This window comes from Pristiophorus japonicus, chromosome 2, assembly GCF_044704955.1.
Source record: "Pristiophorus japonicus isolate sPriJap1 chromosome 2, sPriJap1.hap1, whole genome shotgun sequence".
Classification (NCBI taxonomy): domain Eukaryota; kingdom Metazoa; phylum Chordata; class Chondrichthyes; family Pristiophoridae; genus Pristiophorus; species Pristiophorus japonicus.
The window spans coordinates 345,608,278-345,626,100 of record NC_091978.1 but is presented as its reverse complement, the minus strand read 5'-3'; the positions used below and the strand labels follow the sequence as shown (position 1 = coordinate 345,626,100).

Here is a 17,823-nt window from a genome sequence, read left to right as displayed (position 1 = left end):
GCATACACATTTGATGCATACAAAACCCCTTGAGTACAGTACTTTCTTGTAGCCTATTTCATATCAGCTGTGGCTCAGGTCGTAGCATTATTGTCTCTGAGTCAGAAGTTTGTTGTTCAAGTCCTACTCACGAGACTTGAGTACATATCTAGGCTAACACTCCAGTGCGGTACTGAGGGAGTGCTGCACGGTCAGAAGTGCTGTCTTTCAGATGATATGTTAAACCAAGGTCCCGTCTGCGCTCTCAGGTGACGCAAAAGCATTATTTCGAAGAAGAACAGGAGAGTTATCCCTGGTGCCCTGGCCAATATTTATCCTTCAATCAACATCTCAAAAACAGATTATCTGGTCATTACCACATTACTATTTGTAGGACCTTGCGGTGCGCAAATTGGCTGCTATATTTCCTACATTACAACAGTGACTACACTTCAAAAAAAGTAATTCATTGGCTGTAAAGTGCTTTGGGACGTCCTAAGGTCATGAAAGGCGCTATATCGATTTCAAAATTCTCATGCTTTTCAAATCCCTCCATGGCCTCGCCCCTCCCTATCTCTGTCATCTCCTCCAGCCCCACAACCCCCTGAGAAGTCTGCGCTGCTTTAATTCTGCCCTCTTGAGCATCCCTGATTATAATCGATGAACCATTGGTGGCCGTTGCCTTCTGTTGCCTCAACCCCAAGCTCTGGAACCTCTCTGCCTCTCTTCGCTCTTTAAAACATACCTCTTTTGACCAAACTTTTGGTCGCCTGCGCTAATTTCTACTTCTAAGAACATAAGAAATAGGGAGCAGAAGTAGGTCATTTGACCCCTCGAGCCTGCTCCGCCATTTAATAAGATCATGGTTGATCTGATCTCGGGCTCAGCTCCACTTCCCTGCCCGTGGCTCGGTGTCAAATTTTTATCTCATACTTCTGTGAAGCGCCTTGGGACGTTTCACTGCTATATAAATACAAGTTGTTGTTGTATATAAATGCGAGCCTTGCTTTTCTTTCTCATTAAATGCAAGTTCTTCTTTATTTTCTGTATAATTGTGACTTAACTTTTAAATTACCCTCCCTCTTCAGTATATTTTCAAACTTGGCTGTTAAACCAGGCATCAAGCTTTCGAGAGGTTTTTTTGGGGAGGGGGGGGGGGAGAAACGAAAGCTAGATGGCAAAGGAGGCTCACTGCAATTCTGTTGACAAAACATGAAAGTGCTCCCTCGTCTGGCAGCAGCCGTAGACGAGCCGAAAGGGAAGACAGAAAGAATCCTTCCTTCACCCAACCAACTCCACCATAAGGACCAACGTCAGTCAGTGCATATGTGAAAGAGGGAGCGAGAAAGAGAGATAGAGGGAGCCACAATCTGTTACTGCAGCTGCTTCAACTCCACATTCAAAAAAAAAAATCTTCAACCATTTCTATCCCGTCTCACCTCAGCAGGCCGGCTTTAAAGCAAAAAAAACAAAACAAACATACACAAAAAAAATTACAGCAGGTACTGTCCTCTTTCAATACTTTTAAGCGTTTGGGGCTCGTTCTTTTTTTGAGGGGAGGGGAGGGGGGAAGGATTATTGCAAAGGGAAAGAAAAGCAGGGGGACGATGGGGAGTGCAGCGAGGGAAGGGAGAAGAGACCCGCCGTTTAACAAAAAATGTCAAGTTTTTGATGCCTTTTTCTCTCTCTCTCTCTTCCCCCCTCCCCCTCCTCCCCTCCGTTGTTGGCCGACTTTCGGCTGCAAGAAGGTTTTTTTTTGTAAGTTCAGCAATTTGATCCCGAAGGTCGCTGATGATGGAAATAATATAGTACGTCATTAATATGGCGCCAAAAGCTTGTCTGTTGCGAGTGAGAGCGCAATGTGGTGGTGGTGGGGTGGGCGAGGGAAGCGTTTGTGTTTTATTTTGTAATTTGCAAAAGTTACGGGAGAGATAGCTAAATGGATGGGGGGATGGATGGGGAGGTGTGTATACCCGGGAGCTGCAATGTTGCTATAATAATAAAAAACATTTTTTTTTTTGCAAACCAGCTTTATTTTTCTTGCGCGAAAAAAAAACTCCACACACAAAACAAAAATTTGCAGTGATATGTGTGGGTTTGCAGCGAGTTGTTTGCGGAGTGTCGGCTGGGCTATATGTGTGTGTGTGTGTGTGTGGAGTTAGAAGGCGCTGTGCCTAAATATATTTACCAACGGCCGTTGGCAGGCGGCGTGGAACGTGACCCGGGATTCGAACGTTCCCGGATCCGGGATCCGGGCCCCCGCGCGGCGTGCAACCTGCACAGCAAAAATAACACACACACACTGCATCTGTATTGCTCATGGGGGGAGATGGGTTATTTTATTGATTATATATATATGTGTGTGTGTCTGTGTGCTCGTGGGGAAGATGGGTTATTTTATATATATATATATATATATATATGTGTGTATATATATATAAAATGCAATTATTTATTTATACGGCATGCAACCTGCACAGCAAAAATAACACACACACACTGCCTCTATATTGCTCGTGGGGAAGATGGATTATTTTGTGTGTATATATATATATGTGTGTCCGTGTGTGTTAAATGCAATTATTTATTTATATAATGTTTTTTTTAAATGCATTTATTTAAATTTTGCACACACAAAAAAAATCACATCGTACCGGAAGTGTTTGTGGATTTAAAAAAAAGTAATGGCACTCACCAAACACACACAGCATAAATAATAGACGAGGGGGAGGGTAGCAATATAAAAGTGTTGCGTGCAGCGCATTATATGGGGGGCGGGTGAGTAAGGGGGCACGACCCAGACTTGGAGATTTTATTTTAAAGACCAACACATGTTGCGCAGTCGAGGACAATAAATAAGGTGCATTTTGGCAGCGGGATTATTTTTATTTTTAAAAAAAAAAGCACAGTAAGTGATTGCCTGTTGTAACGATGGTGTTTAAATCGGGGATATTTTGACTGGTCAAGATGCTCAGTTTTGGGTGGATGTGTGCACAGCAAACAGTTGCGGCGTTAACTTTCTTCAGTCCGTGCCATATGCGGTTACTATGGACTATTGTTTATGCAGCGTATCACCCGACCGGTATCAGTCTCTTTACTCACCCCCCCCCCCTCCCCTCTCGATTTGAAAAACAATTCTCTTCATTTTTGTGAAATTATATGAATGGGTTTTGTTTTTTGAATTTGACGTAGTTTCTATCTTTTTTGGAGAGAGGGAGAGGGAGGGAGAGCGAGAGAGAGAGAGGAAGGGGGGGAAACCGCACTCCAGGAATGCTTACTGCAAACACAGCTGCTGCCATTCACCACAGAATCAGTTTGAAAAGTGAAGCAAAATGGGTTATTTGTTGGGATGCATCTTACCCTGAGGCCAAATGTATCCCCTGGCATAACCAGTACATTATATTTTATCAAACTGAAGCATTAGGAGGGAGGGTGTACTCCCCGTGACTTCATTAGACTTTGGTGATCTCCCTTTTTATAGTTTTTTTGTTGTTGTCGCGATGTTTATTGATGAGTTTAAAAAAAAAGATCTATCAACGTGTCTGGGCAAAGCTTTTGTATTAGCTTTGATTGCCCTATATTAATGTATTGCTGTTTGTGACATTTGGTAGGGTGTATAATTTTATTTGTTCCAAAATATCTTGTATTTTTGCTCCAATGTGGCAGATACTGATAGCAAATTTGGGTAGTAGCTAATGGCATTTTGGTGTACTGAAATGTAGTACTTAGTATTAAAAGACATTGTTGCTCAGTAAAATAAATTAAGCAAATAACTGCTTTATCCATGGAGATTGATTTTTAAAAAAAATTGTATTGGTATGTGGTGTAAAAACTGCACAAAACTAACTGACTTACTAGACCAAACCAATGTTTATTGGCAGAGTGTTATGGAGCTGGGCTGATGTAAGTATCAAATCCATTCACTGATCTGGCTGCAGGAAGTTTCCAAGTTTCTCGCAAATGGCCTCATACTCCTGTACAGTTTCAGTTTCTAGTATGTTAATTGACCTGGTTGTGTTTGTGTGTGTGTGTGTTTTTTTTTAAATCAACCCTTACCAGCTTCTGGTATAGCTGTCCACTTTTTATGAAGTCTTTGTTTTAAGTATGGGGCAAACACTCATTTCAGAGGGAGTTCAGTAGTAAAACTGTGCTTCAAATTCTGAGTGGGCGGTGTTATGCTGTTTCCTCTGCCATTTGTGGAAACGTGTATTTGCCTCTGAGGGGTTACGCTGAAGGTAAATTAGATTGGGATTTGCATTTTGTGACAAGGGTTTTATTGTGATGTCTCATCGTCTATATAAACTGACTCCATTTAAAAAGACATGCTAGAATTTAGAAATCAGCAGGAATGCAATACAAAATTAGATCAAGTATCTTTTAACCCTTGACTTTCAAAGGTACCAAGGACTGAACCTTGCTCAACTTCCTGAATTACCAACTGCTTTATTTCATTATTTCTATATAAGCAACAATAATACGATTGTCAACGTAATTATCACAGAAAACAAATTCAGAATTATACTTGCTGTGTTTGACTTGGTGGAGTGCAATACAGTGCAGAATTACCGTATCACAGCTGTAGCTGGAATAATGATATTCAGATTCAGTGATTACACTATGTTCTTGTTGAAGTTGGCCATTTGAAGATTATGCAGTAATGTAACAAGTAGCAGCTATGTGCTTTTTGTTTACTTACATAACGTGGGTGATATGACTTCTTTGATCAGATGCCATTTAAGATCTTTTGTCAGAACAGTTCAGTCTTCCTCTTGGTGCTGGTTCAGGCTTTCTGGACAAGTTCTCTGGTTTTCTTTTGGTATGTCTGCAGCCTTTCATCCATTCTAACCAACACCTGGCATGCACTTGTATTATTATACCTGTACTATACTTTTGCTTGCTTATACCACTGAATCAGCTGTGTGATTACGCTTGCTATAAACAATTCCAACAACTGTTGGACAATTCTGCATCATCCACTTCAGCATTCCATTCGGCATTCTTCCTACTTCTCAACGTTCAATCAATGTTCTAAAATCTAAAGCAAAAACCTCATATTAAAGTACCTTGGCTTATCAGAATTAAAGCTTTATACAATCAACCATTCTTTGTCAAGGTTAGAATTTTGATACATTATTGTTGACAGATTTGCTTCAAAGATGTGGGCACTGCCACTCACTACTGACAGTAAGCAAAGCATCAACTTTAAATCCTTTACTCAACAGAACAGTCTTGTTATCTAGGGAGAGAAAATAAATAATTAGGTTCCAATTAAAACTGTACAAGTGCGTTTGGTGAATTTTAGTTTTCTGACTTGAGGACAGAGTACTTAAGGAAGTGGCCCTAGAAATAGTGGATGCATTGGTGATCATTTTCCAACATTCTATTGATGACTCTGGATCAGTTCCTATGGACTGGAGGGTAGCTAATGTAATACCACTTTTTTTTAAAAGGAGGGACAGAGAAAACGGGGAATTATAGACTGGTTAGCCTGCCATCGGTGGTGGGGAAAATGTTGGAATCAATTAAAGATGAAATAGCAGCGCATTTGGAAAGCAGTGACCGGATCGGTCCAAATCAGCATGGATTTATGAAAGGAAAATCATGCTTGGCAAATCTAGAATTTTTTGAGGATGTAACTAGTATAGTGGACAAGGGAGAACCAGTGGATATGGTGTCAAAAGCCATTTGAAAATCCAAATACAAGGTCCCACACAAGAAATTAGTGTGCAAAAGTTAAAGCACATGGTATTGGGGGTAATGTACTGACGTGGATAGAGAACTGGTTGGCAGACAGGAAACAGAGAGTCGGAATAAACGGGTCCTTTTCAGAATGGCAGGCAGTGACCAGTGGGGTGCCACAGGGTTCAGTGCTGGGACCCCCAGCTATTTACAATATACATCAATGATTTGGATGAAGGAATTGAATGTAATATCTCAGATGACACTAAGCTGAGTGGCGGTGTGAACTGTGAGGAGGATGCTAAGAGACTGTAAGGTGACCTGGATAGGTTAGGTGAGTGGGGAAATGCATGGCAGATGCAGAATAGTGTGGATAAATGTGAGGTTATCCACTTTGGTGGCAAAAACAGGAAGACAGAATATTATCTGAATAGTGACAGATTAGGAAATGGGGAGGTGCAACGAGACCTGGGTGTCATGGTACATCAGTCATTGAAGTTTGGCGTACAGGTACAGCAGGTGGTGAAGAAGGCAAATGGTATGTTGGCCTTCATAGCTAGAGGATTTGAGTATAGGAGCAGGGAGGTCTTGCTGCAGTTGTACAGAGCCTTGGTGAGGCCACACCTGGAATATTGTGATCAGTTTTGGTCCCCTAATCTGCAGAAGGACGTTTTTGCTATTGAGGGAGTACAGCGAAGGTTCACCAGATTGATTACTGGGATGGCAGGACTGACATATGAGGAGAGACTGGATCAACTGGGCTTGTATCCACTGGAGTTTAGAAGAATGAGAGGGGATCTCATAGAAACATATAAAATTCTGAGGGGATTGGACAGGTTAGAGGCAGGAAGAATGTTCCCGATGCTGGGGAGTTCCAGAACCAGGGGTCACATTCTAAGAATAAGGGGTAAGCCATTTAGGACCGAGATGAGGAGAAACTTCTTCACTCAGAGAGTGGTTAACCTGTGGAATTCTCAACCACACGAAGTTGTTGAGGCCAGTTCGTTAGATATATTCAAAATGGAGTTAGATATGGCCCTTGCGGCCAAAGGGATCAAGGAGTATGGAGAGAAAGCAGGAATGGGGTACTGAGGTTGAATGATCAGCCGTGATCTTATTGAATGGCGGTGCAGGCTCGAAGGGCCGAATGGCTTGCTCCTGCACCTAATTTCTATGTTAACTTTTAATTAAATAATTGCAGGTAAACATGGTATTGTACAAGTTGCTGTTAACAGAACTATCTCAAATCCCAATATTGTTTTTCCATGAGATAAGAAGGAAACTGTTATTTGTTTGATTTATACCACTTCTGTCATTACTATGCAGGGTTCAAGGTCAGTTCAAGTACCAGTTTACCTCCCGCCACGAAAATCACACAAAGAAATTAAACTCGGTGCTGGGTTTTCCACAGGTTTTCCTGAAGCACTGCACATAGTCTTGTGAAGAAAAGATCTATGTTGATCAATTTGTTAACAGCAGTGTCTCAAATAATTGGAGGCGGCTAATTTGTGTTTGCCTCTGGCAATTAAAACTCTTTTGTTCTGAGATCTTGATTCTGTTACTGTTGGAGCTTGTGTGCAAATTGGCTGCCGTGTTTCCCCCATTACAACAGTGACTATACTCCAAAAGTACTTCATTGGCTATAAAGCGCTTTGAGACGTCTGGTGGTTGTGACAGACGCTATATAAATCCAAGTCTTATTATTCTGGGGCGTCTTTATTTGAGTGGGCTCCATTCCCGGAACAACCAAAAGCCGCCTAAATTCTACCATTGGTGTGTCCATAAGGAACAGTTTGTGTTGTAGCAGCCAGCCACTGTGTCAAGTGTGGGTCAGATATTTTGACCTGTGTGTATTTTACTGTTATTTAAAGTCTGGTAATCCAGTAAGTTGTACAAAATATATATTTCTGAGACTTTAAGTAGCATTACTGCACAAAATGAAGCACAGTTTTCAATTTCTTCATCAGCAGTTTGCGATATTCTGTAATTTGACAGATTTTTGTAATCATGAGCTGGAAACTTTACTGTAGTTTGAAATCTTAAAAAGGATGGCACAGAATACTATCCGCCTCTAGAGGTTGATAACTCTTAAGGCCATTAATATTTTCCTTTCAAGAGGCAATGTTTCTTACATTTTGTGAAAAAGCTATTTACATAATTGAAATTGCAGTGGACGGCACAGTTTAGTTGAGGGATTTATCAGGAGCTTCAGAAAGGTATTGTTCTGTATTTACAATGTAAAAATCACACAACAAATTTTAATTGAACATGATATATTTCTGAAGTCAATTTTTTTTGTTTTGCTACTCCTGTGAAGCGCCTTGGGACATTTTACTACATCAAAGATGCTCTATAAATACAAGTCATTGTTTTTGTGACCCCGATAATGAATGGGATTTTATTTGATTAATTTATTGCAAGTGAAGTTAGTGGAACTTTTAACCATAGGAGTCGAGGGACAAAAACTAGTGCAAAGGTATGAAATGGGGTAAGAGCTACATCAGCTCAACCCAACGATCTGAGGCAACACAGCAGTACAGACAGGGTGGCACACGATTGGAAATGGATGGAGAAGCAATCTGTTCCACTTAGCGATCCATTCCACCTTTTCTTAGCTCTCATTAGTTGTGTTTTCTTTTGGCTGTGACCTAGCCATGTCTTTGACTAATCGGGGCACCTCATATCTGCTTTTCAGCAGAGGGAGATGTTTTCTTTGTTGCCAATTTTCTCCTCCTTGTTCCTCGCTTGAACTTTGGCATAGAGTTCCATGGGGACAGGTTGCCCAAGTGATCCTTTATCACGCGAGAGCTTTGGTGAACGTTGGCAGGCTGTTGACCGTGAGGGGCACCACATTTGAGGCTGATCCTGCCTTTGCCCAGTGTTCACTCGTGCATTTACAGGTCAGGGCTCCTGAGCAGACACTTCTGGTGATTCCTATCCCAAAGATCACCAGCCTGTTGTAACATCCCTAACACTACTCTGGCTGAGGACAGCTCACTTGGCAGAGATCATTGACCAGCCCTGGAACTTCTTGCTTACTATGGCAGATGAATACTTAAAGTATGCAGAATATATACCGTTCGAGCTATAGCTGAGGATGCACAATGATAAGTTGTTGAATGGGTCTTTCCAAGTTGGTGGAATGTAATTTATCCATGTTGGCTCAGAATCAATAGATACAGGAGGTCTGGTAAAGGCTTGATTTATTTTAGTTACAAAGAGGAAGTTCAAGTTTGATAGATGTGCTGCAGGAATTCTAGTTGGCTTTTTCTTCTCTAGCTGGCTTTTCCTCCTTGCATACTCCTAGCAATGTGGGGATCTTGAGCCAAAACACAGAGCGATGTACTTGTAACCAGTTTAGTCCCATTTTGTGGCTCCTGCCTCCAGCTGAGCTTTTAATGTTGAAGCAGAAAGAGAGTGTGTGTGTTGTCTGCAATAAACAAAATGCGCAAATGAGCCACATCTTATTAGTTCCACTACAGTTGAATGGCGCCAATTAAATAGTGGAAACCTTTTGGTTGAGGAAATCTGAAATCGCACTGACAGAGATATTCTCAAGGGTCCTCATAGATAAAAGATCCCTGTCTATGCTCCTGATGGCATATTTGGTTTTATATAAAAATACTAAAAAAAGCACTTTAAATCAATACCCAGGAATAAGCCGACACAGCTGACACAGTGAGTTAGCACTACATCTTGAGTTGGAGTCTAAGTAAAATTGCACTGAGTTAGAATGTTACATTGCTGTGAACTTCTCAGCATTCATCGATCACTGTTTGCTTACACTTATTTTTACATTTGTGGATGTGGTTGTCTGCTTTCTGTGTAATGTTAACTCTTTGAAATCAAAATTGACGCCGAGTAACTATGTGATCAGGCCAGTATGTCCCTACCTCTCTCCATCCAAGTTGATATTTAAAGGTAAATTTTGGGAGATTCTGCTGATTTTTCGTTAAGGCCGGAAACTGCGAGAGTGCCACCAAGCTCAACAGCTGCTGTTCTAATCTGTGCTCCTGTTAAGTGAAACTCCGTGCTGGGAGCAGAGTTGCAAAATGTACCTTTTGTAAGTCATGTACAAGTGGGAGTAATTTGTGGCTCATAATCACAACAGTAGTAACTTCTAGTATAAGAGGAAATTACAAAAGAGTCCCTTTCTCCTTTTCCCTGCATGAAAACAGACAATTTTAAGTATTGTTCATATTCTCTTCTCTTCGGTTCCTATGCACGATAATTTTGGGGTTGCTGCAGAGAGGTTTCTGCTAAAGTTGCAATATAAATCTGGAATTGGGGCTCCGCATAAATGGAGAGCTCCTCGGGGGCAGGTAGGGGGGTCACTGGTCTCACACTGCTCAAGTTTGAAGCTGCATGAAGTGCAACTCTCTTAAATTGGGTTTAAAAAATGCTTTATGGGGGTCCCTTAAAACCATCTGGAAGCTTAATTTAAATGTAAAGATAGTGTGGGCACTGTCACCTGTACTAACCGATAGAAATCAAAGTCAGCAGAGTATGTGCAGTATTTAAAACTGATGCTCTGCTTGCCCTTTTATTAGCACGTCACCAGCTTTTGGGTGTCAGTGAGTGAAGTTTTGCAAGTACAAGGGGAAGTTAGATAAACACATGAGGGAGAAAGGAGTAGGAGATGTTGATGGGGTTAGATAAAGAGGGGTGGGACGAGGCTCGTGTGGAGCATAAACACCAGCATGGACCTGTTGGGCCGAACGGCCTGTTTTTGCGCTGTAAAGACTTTGTAATATCTGCATGTATGAACAGACTTTAACGTTAGGTGGCCAGAGAGTAGCACAGAACTGGCAGCTTGACTAGTCTGTGGGGCACAAAGTTGTAAGCAGATAGCAGAGAAGGGTGTGTTTTAAGAGACACGGGAGATGTGCCTTTTTTTTGTGTTTTCCATATCTGGAAAGTAACTCATGGCTAGTAAATGAGTGAGTGTAATTTTCCAGCCTTGGTCAGGACTGGCTGTTTTTGTTTTTCCAGAGGTTGCTGAAATAGTTGGCAAACTATGAGTGCATGAGAATTTGATACCCTCTGTTATGGGGTGCAGTTTTCTGTATTGCCTGTGTTCAGTGTCTTTTTAAAAACATTTTTGGAACAGGGTAAATAGTTTATATCAACCTTGGCTAGACGGGAGTACTTTTGGGATGTGGCCCTTTCACCAGTGTAAACTGTACTTGAAGAATGGTATAAATCTCAAATCTATTCAGTTTGAAAGAAGGAGACTTCAAACCCTTCTGATCCAGGGAAGGCCTGGCAAGGGTTAATTGAGTTATTGAGCTACAGTGAAGAAGTCTCTCCTCCCATTTCAGTAAGAGACGGCCTAGCGAATATATTGTATGGAATCCTTTGTGCCTGGTCCATTTAAAAAAAATAATAAAGCTCCTTCTGATAGTCTTAGGAAATGTTATGTTGCAGTTTTTAATGGAGCTAAGTGAGCATGAGAAAGTAGTTAAAGCATGCCTGTGAGGTTGAATGACTGCACAGATAAAAGCAATAGAGTGTGTATCCTTTCTAAATTAGCAGATTACCAATGGACAGCAGCAGCTGTGCTGCAATGGCGCCCTCTATTGGGAGGGGAGGAAAATTAGCCAGGGTTCCACTTTTATTTATATAGCGCCTTTCGTGACTAGGATGCCCCAAAGTGTTTTATAGTCACTGTTGTAATGTAGGAGACGTGGCTGCCAATTTTGTGCACGGCATGGTTCCACAAACAGCAGCTTGATGATGGCCAGGTAATGTTGGTTGAGGGATAAATACTGGCCAGGCGTTGAGCAAGGGCAGCAACGGTTTTGGTGCTGATGGCGCCGTGATGGAATAGCTAGCCTACACTCACTGTCTAGGTACATACGTGAAGAATAGTTGCTTGGTACCAGAGTGTGGCCGATGCTATGGAGTCATAACCCAATAAGAGTTGGCCTTCAGGAGAGAATAGAAGCAAGTTTTTTCTATTTAAAAAAAAAATCAGAAAATAGAGCTTCAAAGCTGAATTCTTAGTGTTTAAAAAAAAATTACAACAAAGTAAATTAACTGCCCAGTATGTCAGTGAGCTAGACAGACCAGAAAGGTCCCAAGTTCAGTTCCTAATCGCAGCATTTGATCTCAACTGGGGCAAAAATGCGGACATTATATCTGGTCTCAGTGACCACTGATGACGGAAGGGAAAAATCGACAAGGGTTTCCAGTTCTGACTGAAGGTGTAGCTCGATAGAAATGTCATTTCAGAGTTTGCCTAAGGCCTAATGGGTGAAGACACTGTCCTGTGTACCACAGCACAGCCATACAGATGTAAGCTGTTGTGTATTGAATAAAGAGTCTGACCAGATACTGTGAGCTCAAAGTAAGGTGTGACCGTAGTCCTTTATTACAGATCTCCAGAGTGCCCCTCCAGCCTGTGAGGCCTCCTTATCTCCCTCTGCTCCCAAGGGATTGTGGGATCCCTTGGGACTCCAGGGGATGAGCCCTCTGGTGGTTGAACAAGGTATTTACAGGTTTACATATATAACAGAAGCAAGTTTTCCTCGATTCCGAGTGCTGCCTCTGACGATGATGATGATACAGATGAGAAGGAGCCAGGCTTGATTCCTGGTCTATACTGATTTCGGCTGGGGCACTACACTTGTCCTCGGCGCACCTGGCTAGGGAGAAGAAAGAACTCTGTGGTTTTCCACTCCTGATCGCTGTCCAGTGACTCCTGTTGGAAGGTGTGCTGTGCTAACATTAGGTAAGGATAGGATCAGCCTTATGACTCCCACCTTGGTCAAATAGGCTATTGTCAATCATTGTCTAGGCTCAGTGTGCAGAATGGCCGATGTCCGTGGAACTGTACCCCAATAAAGAGTTGGAACTTTCAGAGGAGGGGAGGGATCAAAGAATCAATGAGGAAGTTTAGAGAATTATTTTTAATGGCAGCTGAAGTGGTCTTTCATGTTTCTTGATTCAGTAATTGTTGGCTATTTGAAGGTACCAAAAATAAGTTATCGGCATGATTCCTTCACTCGGTCTGCTGGATGTAATTTTCTAACAGGCACTCTGTTATTCTGAATAATGATATGTCCTTTGTCTTCCTGTTGAATGTTTGATATTGTGCAGTGGTGGATGTTATTCTGAGTGTTAGTGGCACTGTAAAGGAGATGTCAGTATGGTCAGTGTGACTAGTTGTTGGATACATTTGCGATTATGAAAGCACGTACGCACAACAGTCAAAGAAAATGTCTCGATTGGGGAATTTTTTTAATACCCATTTAAATTCCAACATTAATTATGAATTAAAGGAATTTCTACCTCTGAAACCTTGGTGTTGAATCACCAAAATAATTGTTGACGCGGCATTTGTGTTTTTAACCTTTAAAATTATTTTTCCTTACCTCCAGCTGAGAGCGGGTACCCTGAAGCAAGCAGGTGACCCTCCTTCATATTTTTATATCAAAAAAAAATACACGTATCATCTCATCCCTTTTACTGCTGAAAACCTAGTGAAGATAGAAGAATCACAGGTAGAGATTTTTCTTGCATTGCAACAGTGACAGCAATTTTCGATGTCTTGAGATTGTGAAAGACACTGCATAAATGCAAGTTTTTATTTCCTTCACCATGCTGCTCCTTAAGACATCCGGGGTCTTATTTTCCACTTTTGGGAGCAGGATAGTTGAGATTCTTTTTTGCCTGGAGTATTTTATGTTCATGTTCTGTGGTAAAATCAACCTCTTGCCACCAGCACAAAGTATCAACCCAATTTGGGAATGAGGCAATTTGATGATGCTGGCTTCACACTTCTCGAGTGCCTTAACGTGTTTAACTGGGAAAAGCAACGGTAAAGACTGCTGCTTTTTGCTGCTGAGAACGAAGAACAAAAAGTTAGGGCAGTGGCTGGTGGACATGAACTGTACACTGTGGTGAACTGGGTATTGGGATAAATGGGGCTCCATAAATTGAAAAAGTGGCTGTGATTGAGACAAAAATCTCCAGTGGTGACAGGTTTTGGGGGACCATGCCCTACGTGTCCATGAATATTGGCGACCAGCCAAACACTGATACTATTGACCTGACTAGGTCGAAATCCGGCAGCATCCGAATTGCCATTGAAGTGTACACACCAGCCTTCAGAACAGCAAGGTCTCGCACTTACAAAGTTGTTGGCCTCTTGGCAGATTCTGAAAACCAATTTGCAATCACTCGTCGTGCAATAGCAACACATGGCTGAACTCTCTGCTTTTCTTCCGTTGAACTTGTGGCAGCGTCTTTGTTCAAAAATACAAGAAACTTGCAACTTCATCTGCCAAGTATGTCTATTCTCTCCACATGCGAAGTAGCTGTCCTGAAGTTATAAGTGCCAAATTATCAAAGTTATAAGTGAAATGACAATCCCTTAAGGCCAGACATTCCTCGTATGAAAAGGATGGAGTATAACGTTGGCATTGTACAATCTTCCATATAAAGCCAGATTTTGGAAGTTGCTAAAAGGACAATATTTACTGGAGCACTTGACTTTGTGTGCTTGCTTATAATGGTATTTTGTAAATGTGTCTTGTCATTGAGATTTGATATGCATTTAGAAACATAGAAACATAGAAAATAGGTGCAGGAGCAGGCCATTCAGCCCTTCTAGCCTGCACCGCCATTCAATGAGTTCATGGCTGAACATGAAACTTCAGTACCCCCTTCCTGCTTTCTCGCCATAACCCTTGATCCCCCGAGTAGTAAGGACTTCATCTAACTCCCTTTTGAATATATTTAGTGAATTGGCCTCAACTACTTTCTGTGGTAGAGAATTCCACAGGTTCACCACTCTCTGGGTGAAGAAGTTTCTCCTCATCTCGGTCCTAAATGGCTTACCCCTTATCCTCAGACTGTGACCCCTGGTTCTGGACTTCCCCAACATTGGGAACATTCTTTCTGCATCTAACCTGTCTAAACCCGTCAGAATTTTAAACGTTTCTATGAGGTCCCCTCTCATTCTTCTGAACTCCAGTGAATACAAGCCCAATTGATCCAATCTTTCTTGATAGGTCAGTCCCGCCATCCCGGGAATCAGTCTGGTGAACCTTCGCTGCACTCCCTCAATAGCAAGAATGTCCTTCCTCAAGTTAGGAGACCAAAACTGTACACAATACTCCAGGTGTGGCCTCACCAAGGCCCTGTACAACTGTAGCAACACCTCCCTGCCCCTGTATTCAAATCCCCTCGCTATGAAGGCCAACATGCCATTTGCTTTCTTAACCGCCTGCTGTACCTGCATGCCAACCTTCAATGACTGATGTACCATGACACCCAGGTCTCGTTGCACCTTCCCTTTTCCTAATCTGTCACCATTCAGATAATAGTCTGTCTCTCTGTTTTTACCACCAAAGTGGATAACCTCACATTTATCCACATTATACTTCATCTGCCATGCATTTGCCCACTCACCTAACCTATCCAAGTCACTCTGCAGCCTAATAGCATCCTCCTCGCAGCTCACACTGCCACCCAACTTAGTATCATCCGCAAATTTGGAGATACTGCATTTAATCCCCTCGTCTAAATCATTAATGTACAATGTAAACAGCTGGGGCCCCAGCACAGAACCTTGCGGCACTCCACTAGTCACTGCCTGCCATTCTGAAAAGTACCCGTTTACTCCTACTCTTTGCTTCCTGTCTGACAACCAGTTCTCAATCCACGTCAGCACACTACCCCCAATCCCATGTGCTTTAACTTTGCACATTAATCTCTTGTGTGGGACCTTGTCGAAAGCCTTCTGAAAGTCCAAATATACCACATCAACTGGTTCTCCTTTGTCCACTTTACTGGAAACATCCTCAAAAAATTCCAGAAGATTTGTCAAGCATGATTTCCCTTTCACAAATCCATGCTGACTTGGACCTATCATGTCACCATTTTCCAGATGCACTGCTATGACATCCTTAATAATTGATTCCATCATTTTACCCACTACTGAGGTCAGGCTGACCGGTCTATAATTCCCTGTTTTCTCTCTCCCTCCTTTTTTAAAAAGTGGGGTTACATTGGCTACCCTCCACTCCATAGGAACTGATCCAGAGTCAATGGAATGTTGGAAAATGACTGTCAATGCATCCGCTATTTCCAAGGCCACCTCCTTAAGTACTCTAGGATGCAGGCCATCAGGCCCTGGGGATTTATCTGCCTTCAATCCCATCAATTTCCCCAACACAATTTCCCGACTAATAAAGATTTCCCTCAGTTCCTCTTCCTTACTAGACCCTCTGACCCCTTTTATATCCGGAAGGTTGTTTGTATCCTCCTTAGTGAATACCGAACCAAAATACTTGTTCAATTGATCCGCCATTTCTTTGTTCCCCGTTATGACTTCCCCTGATTCTGACTGCAGGGGACCTACGTTTGTCTTCACCAACCTTTTTCTCTTTACATACCTATAGAAACTTTTGCAATCCGCCTTAATGTTCCCTGCAAGCTTCTTCTCGTACTCCATTTTCCCTGTCCTAATCAAACCCTTTGTCCTCCTCTGCTGAGTTCTAAATTTCTCCCAGTCCCCAGGTTCGCTGCTATTTCTGGCCAATTTGTATGCCACTTCCTTGGCTTTAATACTATCCCTGATTTCCCTAGATAGCCACGGTTGAGCCACCTTCCCCTTTTTATTTTTACGCCAGACAGGAATGTACAATTGTTGTACTTCATCCATGCGGTCTCTAAATGTCTGCCATTGCCCATCCACAGTCAACCCCCTAAGTATCATTCGCCAATCTATCCTAGCCAATTCTCGCCTCATACCTTCAAAGTTACCCTTCTTTAAGTTCTGGACCATGGTCTCTGAATTTACTGTTTCATTCTCCATCCTAATGCAGAATTCCACCATATTATGGTCACTCTTCCCCAAGGGGCCTCGCACAATGAGATTGCTAATTAATCCTCTCTCATTACACAACACCCAGTCTAAGATGGCCTCCCCCCTAGTTGGTTCCTCAACATATTGGTCTAGAAAACCATCCCTTATGCACTCCAGGAAATCCTCCTCCACCGTATTGCTTCCAGTTTGGCTAGCCCAATCTATGTGCATATTAAAGTCACCCATTATAACTGCTACACCTTTATTGCATGCACCCCTAATTTCCTGTTTGATGCCCTCCCCAACATCCCTATTACTGTTTGGAGGTCTGTACACAACTCCTACTAACGTTTTTTGCCCTTTGGTGTTCTGCAGCTCTACCCATATAGATTCCACATCATCCAAGCTAATGTCTTTCCTAACTATTGCATTAATCTCCTCTTTAACCAGCAATGCTACCCCACCTCCTTTTCCTTTTATTCTATCCTTCCTGATTATATAATAATGGTTTGTGGGCGTTGCTGGCAAGGCCAGCATTTATTGCCCATCCCTAATTGCCCTTGCGAAGGTGGTGGTGAGCTGCTGATTTGAACCGCTGCAGTCTATGTGGTGAAGGTGCTCCCACAATGAGTATACTTCTTTGTCTCAGATGGCCACGGGTGAAGATGGTCAGCGGAGCTCCCTAGGGAGCTGCCATCCCGGGAGCCATATTGGAATCGTCCAGCGCAGCTTTTGGTCACCTGAGGAAGAGAGTGTTTGAAGACCAGGACCTCCAATCTGGCACCAAGCTTATGGTCTACAGGGCAGTAGGGATACCCGCTCTCCTGTATGGCTCAGAGACGTGGGCTATATACAGCAGGCACTTCAAAGCGCTGGAGAAGTACCACCAGCGCTGCCTCCGCAAGATCCTGCACATCCACTGGGAGGATAGACACACCAACGTCAGTGTTCTCGCTGAGGCCAACATTCCCAGCATCGAAGCACTGACCACACTCGACCAGCTCCGTTGGGTGGGCCACATTGTCCGCATGCTTGACACGAGACTCCCTAGGCAAGCGCTCTATTCGGAACTCCTACATGGCAAGCGAGCCCCAAGTGGCCAGAGGAAACACTTCAAGGACACCTTCAAAGCCTCCTTGATAAAGTGTAACATCCCCACCGGAACCTAGGAATCCCTGCCAAAGACCGCCCCAAGTGGAGGAAGAGCATCCAGGAGGGCGCTGAACACCTCGAGTCTCATCGCCGAAAGCATGCAGAAACCAAGCGCAGGCAGCGGAAGGAGTGTGTGACAAACCAGACTCCCCACCCACCCTTTCCTTCAACCACTGTCTGTCACACCTGTTAGAGAC

General features: G+C 42.7%; 1 protein-coding gene across 2 annotated transcripts in view; it reads left to right on the top strand.

Annotated features, from left to right (window-relative positions):
* The first annotated feature begins 1,348 nt into the window (after window positions 1-1,348).
* The window catches only part of LOC139248873 (protein Jade-1-like), a 162,792-nt gene continuing 146,317 nt past the window's right edge, over window positions 1,349-17,823 (top strand). The window contains exon 1 of one of the 2 annotated variants that reach the window (XM_070872245.1): window positions 1,349-1,481. The gene's annotated coding sequence lies outside the window, so the exon portion shown is untranslated. Of the gene's footprint in view, window positions 1,482-2,773; window positions 2,840-17,823 lie in introns of those variants that run through there. The other variant, XM_070872238.1, reaches the window with a different exon arrangement.